Raw genomic sequence first — 14350 nt, forward strand, 5'->3', positions numbered from 1 at the left:
GAAAACTATAAACTACCAAGACTGAAACTGGAGGAAACTGATAACCTGAATAGACAAATAACCAGTAACGAGACTGATGCAGTGAATTAAAATCCTCCCAAACAACAATATTCCAGGACCTGATGAATTCCCTGGGGAATTCTACAAACATTCGAATTAGAAATAATATCTCTTCTCCTGAAGCTCTTTCAAAAAATAGAAACAGAAGGAAAGCTTCCAGATTGCTTCTATGAGGCCAGCGTTACCTTGATCCCCAAAGTAGGCAAAGACCCCATTAAAAAGGAGACTTTCAGACCAATAGTCGTGATGAATACGGATGCCAAAATTCTCAAGAAGATCCCACCTAATAGGACTCAATACGTACTTTAAAAGCAGCATCCACCAATGACCTGGTTGGATTTATTCCTGGGATACAAGGATGGTTCAACATTTACACATCAATCAGATAGCATATAAGAGAGAAGAACCATAGGGTCCTCTCAATTGATGCAGAAAAATTTTTGACAAAACACAGCACACTTTCCTGATTTCAACCCTTCGGAGTATAGGGATAGAGGGAAAATTCCTCAATTTCATAACATCCATCTATGAAAAACCCACAGCGAGTATTATTCTCAATGGGGAAATGCCGTGAGATCACCGTAAGATCAGGAACACCGAAAAGGATGCCCATTCTCACCCCTGTTGTTCAACATAGAACTAGAAGTCCAAGCAACAACCATCAAAAAACAAAAAGAAACAAAACGTATTCAAATTGGCAAAGAAGAAGTCAAACCATCTCTCTTCGCAGATGACACGATTTTTTTATGTGGAAAACACAAAAGATTCCACCCCCAAAGTACAGGAACTCATACAGCAATTCACTAATGTGGCAAGATATAAAATCCACTGATGCACAGAAATCAGTTTATACACTAACAATCTAACTGTAGAAAAGAAATTAGAGAACTGATTCCATCTTCTTTTTTTCCTTAAATTTTTTATTGTTATGTTAATCACCATACATTACATCATTCGTTTTTTGATGTAGTGTTCCATGATTCATTGTTTGTGCATAACACCCAGTGCTCTATGCAGAACGTGCCCTCTTTAATACCCATCACCAGGCTAACGCATCCCCCCACACCCCTCCGCTCTAGAACCCTCGGTTTCTTTTTCAGAGTCCATCATCTCTCATGGTTCGTCTCCCCCTCCGATTTACCCCCCTTCATTCTTCCCCTCCTGCTATCTTCTTCTTCTTCTTTTTTTTCTTAACATGTATTGCATTATCTGTTTCAGAGGTACAGATCTGTGATTCAACAGTCTTGCACAATTCACAGTGCTCACCAGAGCACATACCCTCCCCAATGTCTAACACCCAGCCACCTCATCCCTTCCACCCCCCACCACTCCAGCAACCCTCAGTTTGTTTCCTGAGATTAAGAATTCTTCATATCCGTGAGGTCATATGATATCTGTCTCTCTCTGATTTACTTATTTCACTCAGCATAACAGCCTCCAGTTCCATCCACATCATTGCAGATGGCATGATCTCATTCCTTTTGATGGCTGCATATTCCATTGTGTATATATACCACATCTTCTTTATCCATTCCTCTGTCGATGGACATCTTGGCTCTTTCCAAGTTTGGCTATTGTGGACATTGCTGCTGTAAACATCAGAGTGCACGTACCCCTCCGGATCCCTACATTTGTATCTTTCTGGTAGATACCCAGTAGTGCAATTGCTGGATCATATGGTAGCTCTATTTTCAACTGTTTGAGGAACCTCCATACTGTTTTCCAGAGTGGTTGCACCAGCTTGTGTTCCCACCAACAGTGTGTCCCACCAACAGTGTAGGAGGGTTCCCCTTTCTCCGCATCCCCACCAACACCTGTCATTTCCTGACTTGTTAATTTTAGCAATTCTGACTGGTGTGAGGTGGTATCTCATTGAGGTTTTCATTTGGATTTCCCTGATGCCGAGCGATGTTGAGCACTTTTGCATGTGTCTGTTGGCTATTTGGATGTCTTCTTTGGAAAAATGTCTGTTCATGTCTTCTGCCCATTTATGATTGGATCATTTGTTCTTCGGGTGTTGAGTTTAAGAAGTTCTTTATAGATTTTGGATACTAGCCCTTTATCTGATATGTCATTTGCAAATATTTTCTCCCATTCTGTCAGTTGCCTTTTGGTTTTGTTGACTGTTTCTTTTGCTGTGCAAAAGTTTTTTATCTTGATGAGGTCCCAGTAGTTCATTTTTGCCCTTGCTTCCCTTGCCTTTGGCGATGTTTCTAGGAAGAAGTTGCCGCGGCTGAGTTCGAAGAGGTTGCTGCCTGTGTTCTCCTTTAGGATGTTGATGGACTCCTGTCTCATTTAGGTCTTTATACCATTTGGAGTCTATTTTTGTGTGTGCTGTAAGGAAATGGTCCAGTTTCGTTCTTCTGCATGTGGCTGTCCAATTTTCCCAACACCATTTGTGGAAGAGACTGTCTTTTTACCGTTGGACATTCTTTCCTGTTTTGTTGAAGATTAGTTGACCATAGAGTTGAGGGTCCATTTTTGGACTCTCTATTCTGTTCCACTGATCTATGTGTCTGTTTTTGTGCCAGTACCATACTGTCGTGATGATGACAGCTTTGTAATAGAGCTGGAAGTCCAGAATTGTGATGCTGCCAGCTTTGCTTTTCTTTTTCAACATTCCTCTGGCTATTCGGGGTCTTTTCCGGTTCCATACACATTTTAGGATAATTTGTTCCATTTCTTTGAAAAAAGTGGATGGTATTTTGATGGGGATTGCATTGAATGTGTAGATTGCTCTAGGTAGCATGGACACCTTCACAATGTTTGCTCTTCCAATCCATGAGCATGGAACGTTTTTCCATTTCTCTGTGTTTTCCTCAATTTCTTTCATGAGCATTTTATAGTTTTCTGAGGACAGATTCTGTGCCTCTTTGCTTAGATTTATTCCTAGGGATCTTATGGTTTGGGATGCAATTGTAAATGGGATCGACTCCTTCATTTCTCTCTCTTCTGTCTTGTTGTTTGTGTATAGGAATGCCACTGATTTCCGTGCATTGATTTTATATCCTGCCACTTGACTGAATTCCTGTATGAGTTCTAGCAGTTTTGGGGTGGAGTCTTTTGGGTTTTCCACATAAAGTATCATATCATCTGCAAAGAGTGAGAGTTTGACTTCTTCTTTGCTGATTTGGATGCCTTTGATATCTTTTTGTTGTCCGATTGCTGTGGCTAGGACTTCTAATACTATGTTGAATAGCAGTGGTGATAGTGGACATCCCTGCCGTGTTCCTGACCTTAGGGGGAAAGCTCTCAGCTTTTCCCCATTGAGAATGATATTTGCTGTGGGTTTTTCATAGATGGCTTCTATGATATTGAGGTATGTACCCTCTATCCCTATACTCTGAAGAGTTTCGATCAAGAAAGGATGCTGTACTTTGTCAAATGGTTTTTCTGCATCTGTTGAGAGGATCCTATGCTTCTTGTTCTTTCTTTTATTAATGTGGTGTGTCACATTGATTGATTTACGGATGTTGAACCAACCTTGCAGCCCAGGGATAAATCCCACTTGGTCATGATGCATAATGCTTTTAATGTACTATTGGATCCTATTGGCTAGTATTTTGTTGAGAATTTTTGCATCCATGTTCATCAAGGATATTGGTCTGTAATTCTCCTTTTTGATGAGGTCTTTGGTTTGGGGATCAAGGTAACGGTGGCCTCATAAAAGGAGTTTGGAAGTTTTCCTTTCATTTCTTTCTTTTTTTTTTTTTTTTTTTGGAACAGTTTCAGGAGAATAGGTATTAATTCTTCTTTAAATGTTTGGTAGAATTCCCCTGGGAAGCCATCTGGCCCTGGGCTTTTGTTTGTTGGGAGATTTTGATGACTGCTTCAATTTCCTAGTGATTATAAGTTTGTTCAGGTTTTCTATTTCTTCCTGGTTCAGTTTTGGTAGTTGACACATCTCTAGGAATGCATGCATTTCTTCCAGATTATCTAATTCGATGGCATAGAGTTGCTCATAATATGTTCTTATAATTGTATTTCTTTGGTGTTGATTGTGATCTCTCCTCTTTCATTCATGATTTTGTTGACTTGGGTCATTTTTCTTTTTGATAAGTCTGGCCAGGGGTTTATCAATCTTGTTAATTCTTTCAAAGAACCAACTCCTAGTTTCGTTGATCTGTTCTACTGTTCTTTTGGTTTCTAGTTCATTGATTTCTGCTCTGATCTTTAGCATTTCTCTTCTCCTACTGGGTTTAGGCTTTATTTGCTGTTATTTCTCCAGCTCCTTTAGGTGTAGGGTTAGGTTGTGTATTTGAGGCCTTTCTTGTTTCTTGAGAAAGGCTTGTATTGCTATATACCTTCCTCTTAGGACTGCCTTTGCTGCATCCCAAAGATTTTGAACAGTTGTGTTTTCATTTTCATTGGTTTCCATGAAGCTTTTTAATTCTTCTTTAATTTCCTGGTTGACCCATTCATTCTTGAGTAGGATGCTCTTTAGCCTCCATGTATTTGAGTTTTTTCCGACTTTCCTCTTGTGTTTGAGTTCTAGTTTCAAAGCATCGTGGTCTGAAAATATGCCGGGAATGATCCCAATCTTTTGGTACCGGTGGAGACCTGATTTGTGACCTAGGATGGGATCTATTCTGGAGAATGTTCCATGGGCACTAAAGATGAATGTGTATTCTGTTGCTTTGGGATGGAATGTTCTGAATATATCTGTGAAGTCCATTTGGTCCGGTGTGTCATTTAAAGTCTTTATTTCCTTGTTGATCTTTGGCTTTGAGGATCTGTCCATTTCAGTGAGGGGGGTGTTAAAATCCCCCACTATTAGTGTATTGTTGTTGATGTGTTTCTTTGTTTTGTTATTAATTGCCTTATATAATTGGCTGCTCCCATGTTGGGGGCATAGATATTTACAATTGTTAGATCTTCTTGTTGGATAGACCCTTTAAGTAGGATATAGTGTCCTTCCTCATCTCTGATTACAGTCTTTGGTTTAAAATCTAATTTGTCTGATATAAGGATTGCCACCCCATCTTTCTTTTGGTGTCTTTTAACATGGTAAGCGGTTTTCCACCCCTTCACTTTCAATGTGGGGGTGCCTTTGGGTCTAAAATGAGTCCCTTGCAGACAGCATATCGATGGGTCTTTTTTTTTTATCCAATCTGATTGCCTGTGTCTTTTGATTGGGGGGGCATTTAGCCCATTTACATTCAGGGTAACTATTGAAAGATAGGAATTTAGTGCCATTGTATTGCCTATAAGATGAATGTGACTGTATATTGTCTGTGTTCCTTTCTGGTCTGTGTTGCTTTTAGGCTCTCTCTTTGCTTAGAGGACCCCTTTCAATATTTCTTGTAGGGCTGGTTTTGTGTTTGCCAATTCCTTTAGTTTTTGTTTGTCCTGGAAGCTTTTCATCTCTCCTTCTATTTTCAATGACAGTCTAGCTGGATTTATATTCTTGGCTGCATTTTTTTTCTCATTTAGTGCTCTGAATATATCATGCCAGTCCTTTCTGGCCTGCCCGGTCTCTGTGGATAGGTGTGTTGCCAATCTAATGTTTCTACCATTGTAGGTTACAGAGCTCTTGTCCTGAATTGCTTTCAGGATTTTCTCTTTGTCTCTGAGACTCGTAAGTTTTACTATTAGATGTCAGGGTGTTGACCTATTTTTATTGATTTTGAGGGGGGTTCTCTGTGCTTCCTGGATTTAATCCCTGTTTCCTTCCCCACATTAGGGAAGTTCTCTGCTATAATTTGCTCCAATATACCTTCTGCCCCTCTCTCTCTTTCTTCTTCTTCTGGGATCCCAATTATTCTAAAGTTGTTTCGTCTAAGGGTATCACTTATCTCAAATTCTGCCCTCGTGATCCAGTAGTTGTTTATCTGTCTTTTTCTCAGCTTCTTTATTTTCCATCATTTGGTCTTCTATATTGCTAATTCTCTCTTCTGCCTCATTTATCTTAGCAGTTAGAAGCCCCATTTTTTATTGCACCTCATTAATAGCCTTTTTGATTTTGACTTGGTTAGATTTTAGTTCTTTTATTTCTCCAGAAAGGGTTTCTGTAATAACTTCCATGCTTTTTTTCAAGCCTAGCTGGTATCTTGAAAATCATCATTCTGAACTCTAGGTCCGACATCGTACTAATGTCCGTATTGAGTAGGTCCCTGGCTGACGGTACTGCCTCTTGTTCTTTTTGTTGAGGTGATTTTTTTCCATCTTGTCATTTTGTCCAGAGGAGAATAGATGAATGAGAGAATAAAATGCTAACAGGGTAACAGTGTCCCCAGAAATTATACTCTAAACAAATCAGAAAAGACCTGAAACTGGAGGGAAAGAAATTAAAAAGAAAAAGATAAACACAAACAAAAACAGAACAAAACAAACAAACAAAAAAACCAGAATATGATCAAATATGATCAGGCTGGTGCATAGATCAGTGCCACACCCTAGATTTTGGGTGTATTTTGGTCTGTTAGAAGGAAGTGCCTCCCAAAATTTTAAAGAAAGAAAAACATATATGTACAACAATAAGGGTTGATCCAATGAAGGGATGGAATATGACTGTAAAGGTGAAAATTATAAAAGATTTTATAAAAGGAATTGATAAGTTAAAAAGTTGTTTGAAAAAAGAAAGAAGAGGATTAAAAAAAAGGGGGAGAGAATGTGATCAGGCAGGAGACTAGAACAAAGCCATACACTAGAGATTTAGGGTGTATTTTGTTCCTTTGGAAGAAACTATCTCAAAATTTTAAAGAGAGAACAACTTATATATATATGCCAAAAATAAGGGTGATTACTATGAAGGGATAGAATATGACTCTAAAAATGATAAATAAAAATGTTTTTTAAAAAGGGGATTGATAAAGATGTTGGTTGAAAAAGGGAAAAAGAAAAAAATTTAAAAAAAAAGACAGTTAAAAAAATTAACTTTGAAGGACTAAAGAATCATGGTAAAAAAGCCATGAATTCTCTGTGCAGTATAGCACTGGAGTTCTCCCGTTCTCATTGATCAGTATACTTGGTCTTGGCGGGCTGTTCGTGCTGATCTTCTGGGGGAGGGACCTGTTGCCGTGGTTCCCAAATGTCTTTGCCGGAGGCGGAAGTGACCCGCCCTTGCCGGTGCGGGCTAAGTAATCTGCTCCGGTTTGCTCTCGGGAGCTTTTGTTCCCTGAGAGCTTTCTGTTCAGCTTTGGAGGACAAGAGTGAAAATGGTGGCCTCCCAATCTCCACCCAGAGGAGTTGAGAACTTGGGGCCCCTCTCCTCAGTGTGCCCCCAGAGAAAAGCAGTCACTCCCGTCTCCCCGGTCTCCGGCCGCACTCCGTGCTCACCCGGCCTGTGACCGAGCGTTTCTATCTCTGGCACCCGACCCCGTGTGGAGTCTCCAAACCCAGCAGATCCCTGTGGTGCGCTCCCGCGCCGCTCCTCCCGGGGGAGGAAGGGGAGTCTCCCCGGATCTGCCGCCTGTTGGGTCCCTGCTGGAGGAGCAGTGGTCCGACTGGGCCGCAGATCACAGTTTATGGCCACCCCGAGCTGAGAGCCCACGCCTCGGCTCCGTCTCTGCAGCCGGCTTCCCCGCTCCGATCCCTGGGAGCTCTGCTGCACTCAGGCACCCCCGGTCTTTCTTGACCCCGAGGGTCCTGAGACCACACTGTCCCGTGAGGGTTCCATCCCCCGCTTAGCCACTGGAGCGACATCCCTCAGCGGAGCCAGCTTCTAAAAGTTCCGATTTTGTGGAGCGACATCCCTCAGCGGAGCCAGCTTCTAAAAGTTCCGATTTTGTGCTCCGCGGCTCTATCACTTGTCAGAAGCGTCCCAACGGAGGCCCCCTCCCCCGCCGTCTATCCTCCTGAATATCGCCTCGGATTCACTTCTCCGCACGTCCTACCTTCCAGTAAGTGGTCACTTCTCTGTTCAGAGAGTTGTTGCCATTCTTTTCTTCGATCTCCTTTTGAGTTCGTAGGTGTTCAGAATGGTTTGATCCCTATCCAGCTGAATTCCTGAGACCAGATGAAATCCAGGTCTCCTACTCCTCCGCCATCTTGCTCCGCCCCCTCCCCATGTCTGACTTTTCAAATGGGAATGAACAACATCTGGGAAGCAAATGTCTCAATTCATTTTATTTTTATCACAGAAATGAGGCCACCTCCCTCCCAAATCCTGTGGCCCAATCTATACACAATCATTCTCTGCTGGGCATCTTCAAACGTCCCAGTCCTCCTGATGTCTACATCCTTCTGAAACCAAAGTTTGAGGGACCTTCTTGCGCTACCTATCCCACAGTCCCAAGGACTCGGCTGGACTCCTCACTTTCAAGCAGAGGACGTTGCTCTAAGACACTGTCGTCTGGGGGCGTTAGAAATGATGTTACTAGCCCAGTCTCCTAGCAAGCCGGCCATCTCTGGACTCAGAAACACCAGTGTGCTTTGGCTAAAGGAAACCCCCATTGGCTACACCCGGGAAGTCAGTCAAAAGAGGCCTGCGTTGTTCGTTCAACAAGGAGAGAGAAGAACGCTTTCAGCCTTGGCTCTTTCTCCTGCAATTCCCATCAGCAGATCGAGGCAGCAGTAGCTCAGTGGTAGCAGGTGGGTTCTTGCGACAGATGCTCAAGTGTTTGGAACTGGGGTTTGGGGGCAGTAGTCTCTGAAAGGGCTCTTTCTGTATTGAGCAGTTCCCAGAGCATACTTCACATGCGTGAACCTCCTGCTTTGCAGAATGCAGGCACCCAGGTCAGTTAAGGGTGGTCGGAAGCTGGCTGCCGATCACCACTTTTGCCACAGCTGGCTAAGCAGCAAGGATTCAGGGACCACACAGCCAGGTTTGTTTTGTTTTGTTTTGTTTTCCAGGGTGGGGGAGATATCAGACACTGATTCGCTTGCATAGCCGAGGACTAGAGTGCAAACTCACCAGCAATCCCTGAAGGCCGGCTGTGTGAGTCAGAGTCCCAGTGCCAAGGAATAGAAACCAAGAACGTGTTAGAAACACAGCAAGATGGTGGGAATGGCCACAAGAAGACCAATTTTCTACATTTCAAACAGGAATGGGACACATCAGGGAATGAGATGTCTAAATTTGTCTGTATTGTCCCAGAAATGAGCCCAGCACCCTCCTAAAACCTCTTGCCCAGCCTACACATAAACATGCTCTGCTGGGCACCTTCACATGCCCTAGACCTCTCACCATCCAGATAGTTCTAGAACCAACCTCTGAGGGGCCCAGTAACCATACCTATCTCACATTCCCAAGGACCCTGCCAGACTCCCTAGTTTGAAAATAGGTGAAGGTCCTCTGAGACACTGGCTCATAATTGCTCGAAAGGTGAGTCTAGTTGTGACAAAGAACAAAGGGGTGGAAAGGGCTACCAAAAATGCCACAGTTCTTCATGACAGGTGTAAATGGGATAATGTTCAGAATGGAGCTACTAGCACAGTCTCCTAACGAGTCGGCTTTCTCAGGAAGAAGAAACACCTCTGGGCTCAGGCAAAGGGAAACCTCCACTGGCTACACCAGAGAGTCAGTCAGCAAGAGGCTTCCATTCTTCTGTCAGAAATAGAGGGAAAGCTTCTGGCCTTGGGTATTTCTCCTGTCCTTCAAGTCAGTGAATAGAGACAGCAGTAGTTCAGGGGAAGCAGGTGAGTCCTCTCTACTGATGCTCGTGTGTTTGGAACTGGGCCTTTAGTCAGTATTCATTGAATATGCCTTTCTGCACTCACCCGGACCTGGAGAATACTCTACCTGCCCTCACCATCTGATCTTCAGAACAGAGGCATCTCAGTGAGTCAAAGAATAGAGCAATTTGACTACCCATTACTGTACTGACTCCATCCAGTGAAGCATCAAGCAATTAGAAGAAAGAGCACCAATTTCCTTGGTGATATCAGATACTGATTGCTCTCATTTAGGACAGGACCAAAATGGAATCTTGCCACCAACCACTGAGTTGTGGCTGTGTGAGTGACAGCTACAAATCCTATGAATGTGAACCAAGGTCTAGTAGGAAATACAGCAAGCTTATGAGAATGGCTACCAGGAGGGCCAAAGTTTTCCATTCCAATGGGAATGAATAAATCTGACAAGATGTTTAGCTTTGTTTCCCTTTGCTACAGAAATGTGACCAGTTGCCTCTCAAAACCTCTGGCCCAGCCTACACACCAACATCCTATGCTGACGTATTAAAATCCCCTATTCCTCCCAATGTCCATATATTTCTGAGACCAAACTGCAAGTGATCCTATGGCCCAACCTAATGCGCCGGCCCAAGGACTCGGCCAGACTCCCAGTTTAAAGGAGAGAATATCGCTCTGAGACACAGAATCTGAATGGCCTCAAGGCTGAACCTAGTATGGAAAAAGAACCAATGGATGGAAATGGATCCAGAGGGCTAGAGTTCTTCAATAGAGATGAGAATGTGATAATGTTGAAAATGAAGTGACTAGCACCATTTCCTAGTGAGCTAACCATATCAGGAATAAGAAACACCTGCGGGCTTGGGCAAAGGGAAGCTCCACGGGCTACACCTGGGAGCCGTGTCAGCAAGAGGCCTGAATTCTTCCCGCCGAGAGAGAGAAAGAGAGAAAGCTTCTGGTCTTGGCTCATTTCCTGTCCTTCCCAACAGTGAATACAGGTAGTAGTGGCTCAGGGATAGCAAGGGTGCTGTGGGGGGGCGAACCTCAAGTGTTTTTAACTGGGACTCGGGGCAGTATTCCATGCAAGGGCTCTTTCTGTGCAGGCCATGCCGTGAAGTGTTCTGTGCATGGGTGAGCTCTCTTCACTTCATAATGAAGGCATGTCAATCAGGCAAGGGAGGGAGACAAGCCGGGTACGTATCAGCAGGCTGACACCGGCCAACCAAGAACTAAGCAGGTGTGTGTGTGTGTGTGCGTGTGTGTGTGTGCATGTGCTCATTATATGGGTACTGTGGTGTGTATGTGTGTGTGTGTAGACGGTGTTGTTTGAGTGTGATGTGAGTCTGATAGGTGTTCTAGCTTGTATGGTGTATGTGTGGTGTATGTAGGTGTGTTGAATATGTGGGTATAGCTGTGTGGTAGAGATGTGGTGTGTGTATGTGTGCAGTTCTTGAGTGGTGTGCATGGGGTATGTGTTTCGTGTGTGGTATGTGTGGTTTGTATGTGATGGAGATGTGTTTTGTATGGTATATGTTTGGTGTTTGTGGAGTGTATATGGGTGGGGGTATGTGTGGTGTGTATGTATGATATATGTGCAGTGTGTTTGTGGAATATGTTGTGAGTGGGTTATTTGTGTGCTATGTGCATGGTGTATGTGCGGTGTGGTTTTGGGTGGTATATGTGTGCTGTATCTATGGTGTATCTGTGGTGTGTGCCTGGTGTGTATGTGTGTGTGTGTGGTGCCTTTTTATGTGGTCTATAGGTGGTATGTTGGTGGGAGATGCTTGGTGTGCATGGTGTATTGTGGTGTGTGTATGGTGTGTGTGTTGTGTATGTTTGGCGTGCTTTTCTGTGGTATATGTGTTGTGAGTTTCTGGTATATATGTGGCTTGAGTCGTTATGTGACCTGTGCGTCTGAGGTATATGCATGTAATTTATGTTGCATGTGTGGTGCATTGCATTATTAAAGTATTTATGTGTGTGTTGGTTTTTGTGTGGTTTCTGTGTGTGCATTTGGTGTAGGTCTGGTGTGAGTGTGAGATATGTTGAATTTCTGTGGCAAGTGTGTGGTGATGTGAGGCATGGGTGAGTGGTAGAGTTGTGGTGTGTAGAGGGTGTATGTGGGGTGTGTGGGCACTGAATGTGTGGTGAGTTTTTTTGTTGCACGTGTAGTGTGCATGAGGGGAATATGTGGCATGTTTGTGTATAAGTGTGTGTAGTGTATTTGTGGTGTTGTGGTGGGTTTATGTTTTGTATATGTGTGGTGTGTGGTTGAGATATGTGTTATGTGTGGTTTATGTATAACGTGTGTGTGTTGTATAGGGTGGTGTGGGTGGTTTATATGATGTGGGTAGGTGTGTGTGGTATATGTGTTATACGTGTGTGGTATATGTGTTATATGTGTTGTTTGTGATGAACATGTGGTAAATAGCTCAACTATGTGTGGTATGAATCTGGTGTGTGTGTTTTATACAAGGGGTTTCAGTGTGGGATGTGCGTGGTGTCTTTTGTTGTGTACTGTTTGCATGGTGCGTGGTGTGTGTTTGCGTTGTATAGGTGGCGTGTTTTGTAGGTGTGATGTGTCTGTGATGGAGGTATAGTGTATGTTTGGTGTCCTTTGGATGTGTGTGTACTATGAGTGCTGTGTGTGGTGTTCATGTGTTTTCATGGTGCATGTGTGAGTGTGATATACGTGTGGTACTTGCATCGTGTTATTTCCATTTGTTGGTGTTGTATGTATGGTGTGACTATGATAGTCATGTGTGTTCGTTTTCTAGGGTTTCTTTGTGGTATGTGCGTTTGGCATTTGTGTGGTGTTTGTGGGGTTTCTGTGTGTGTAGTGTATGTGTAACTGTGTGGTGCACCCGTGATGTGTGTGTGTGTGTGTGTGTGTGTGTGTGTGATGTGTGGTGTATATTTAGTATTTGAGGTGTGCATGTCTGTAGGTGGTGTGTGTGTGTTTGGCAGTGTGTGTGTGTTCCATATGTGTTGTGTGTGTGAGGTGTATGTGTGATGTGTTTGTGTGGTATAGGAGTGATGAATGTGTCATCTATGAGGTATGAGTGTGGTGTCTGTGGTATGTATGAGTTTCTGTAGGATATGGGCTGTGTGTGCCTTCTGTGTGTGCGTGTGTAACGTCTATGTTCTGTGTAGGTGGTGTATATGTGTTAAATATATTGGGCGGTTTTGGTGTGACTGTGTTGTATCTGAGGTAAATGAAATGCATGTGTGGTGTATGTCTGCTGTGAATGGTTTTTGGCTAGTGTGTGTACAGTAGGTGTGTGGCATGCATTGTGTGCGTTGCATGGGGTGTGTGTGTGTAGTGAATTTGGTGTGTGTTCTGTATGTGTGTTATCTATGTGTGCTACATGTGTTGTGTGAGAGGTTTGTGTGCGGCACATGTGTGGTGTATGTTGCATACGTGCAGTGTGTGTGGTGATTGTGTTGTACATGTGTTTATGTGTGCATGGAGTAGGTGTGTGTTGTGTGGTATATGTGCATTCTGTGTGTTTTATGGGTGAAGAGAGTGCAGTGTATATGTATGTTCTCAGTGGTGCGTGTATGGTGTATGTCTCGTATGAGTGTGCTATATGTGTAGTGTGTAGGTGTTTGGTGTGTGCATGTGCGTGTGTGTGTGTGTGTGTGTGTGCTCTGTGTGTGATGTATGGTGCTGTGTCTGCAGTCTATGTGTTGGGCATGGTGTGTATGTGTAGTTTGTGCTGTTTGTGTGATGGAAGCGTGTCAGTGTCTGCTGTTTTTGAGGTGTCTGTGGGGTGTACATTTGTATGTGGTATATGCAGGTGTGAGAGTGGCATGTGTGTGGTGATTATACGGCTAATCGTCAGTGCACTGACCACAGTACTTTCGGCAGCAACTGTGCAGGGGCAGGAGGGCCATCGTTTTGGGGGGATATCAGACACCAATTATGCTCGCTTAGCACAGAAACAAAGTGAGAACTCATCAAAATCTTCGGATGATGGCAGTGTGAGTGAGAGCTCCATCATCCCTGAATGTGAGCAAAGACCTAGTTAGAAATACGGAAGAATATGGGAATGCCTACTAAGAGGATCCACGTTCTACATTTCATATAGGAATGGAAAAAAAAAAAAAAAACCTGGGAAAGAGAACTAATTTTTTTCCCATTGCCCCAACAATGGGGCCACCCAACCCTATAGTTGGGTCTACACACAAACATTTTCTGCTGAGCCTCTTCAAACACCCGAAGTTTCCTGATGTCCCGATTGTTCTGAAACCAAATTTTGAGGGGCCCTGTGGCACAACATAACCACAGTCCTAAGAACTCTGCGTGAGTTCCCACTTTAAAGTGAGGATGTTGCTCTGAGACGCTGGCTCGGAATTGTCCCCTGGGTTAATCTAGTTTCAGATAGAAAGAAAAGGGTAGGGGCACCTGGTTGGCTCAGTGGGTTAAGCATCCGACTCTTGGTTGCAGCTGAGCTGAGGTCACGACCTCACGGGTTGTGGGAGGGAGCCCCGTGTCCGGCTCCGTGCTCAGCGGGGAGTCTGCTTGAAGATTCTCTCATTCTGCTTCTCCCCCACGTCATGGGCACTCTCTATCCCTCTCTCTCAAATAAACCCTAAAAAAGAATAAAAGGGTCAAAATGGATACACAGAAAATTAAAGTTCGTTATGAGAGATGAGAATGGCCTAATGTGGTGAATGGAGTTGCACCATCTTCTGGCAAGTAGGCTACCTCCAG

This window comes from Zalophus californianus, chromosome 10, assembly GCF_009762305.2.
Source record: "Zalophus californianus isolate mZalCal1 chromosome 10, mZalCal1.pri.v2, whole genome shotgun sequence".
NCBI lineage: Eukaryota > Metazoa > Chordata > Mammalia > Carnivora > Otariidae > Zalophus > Zalophus californianus.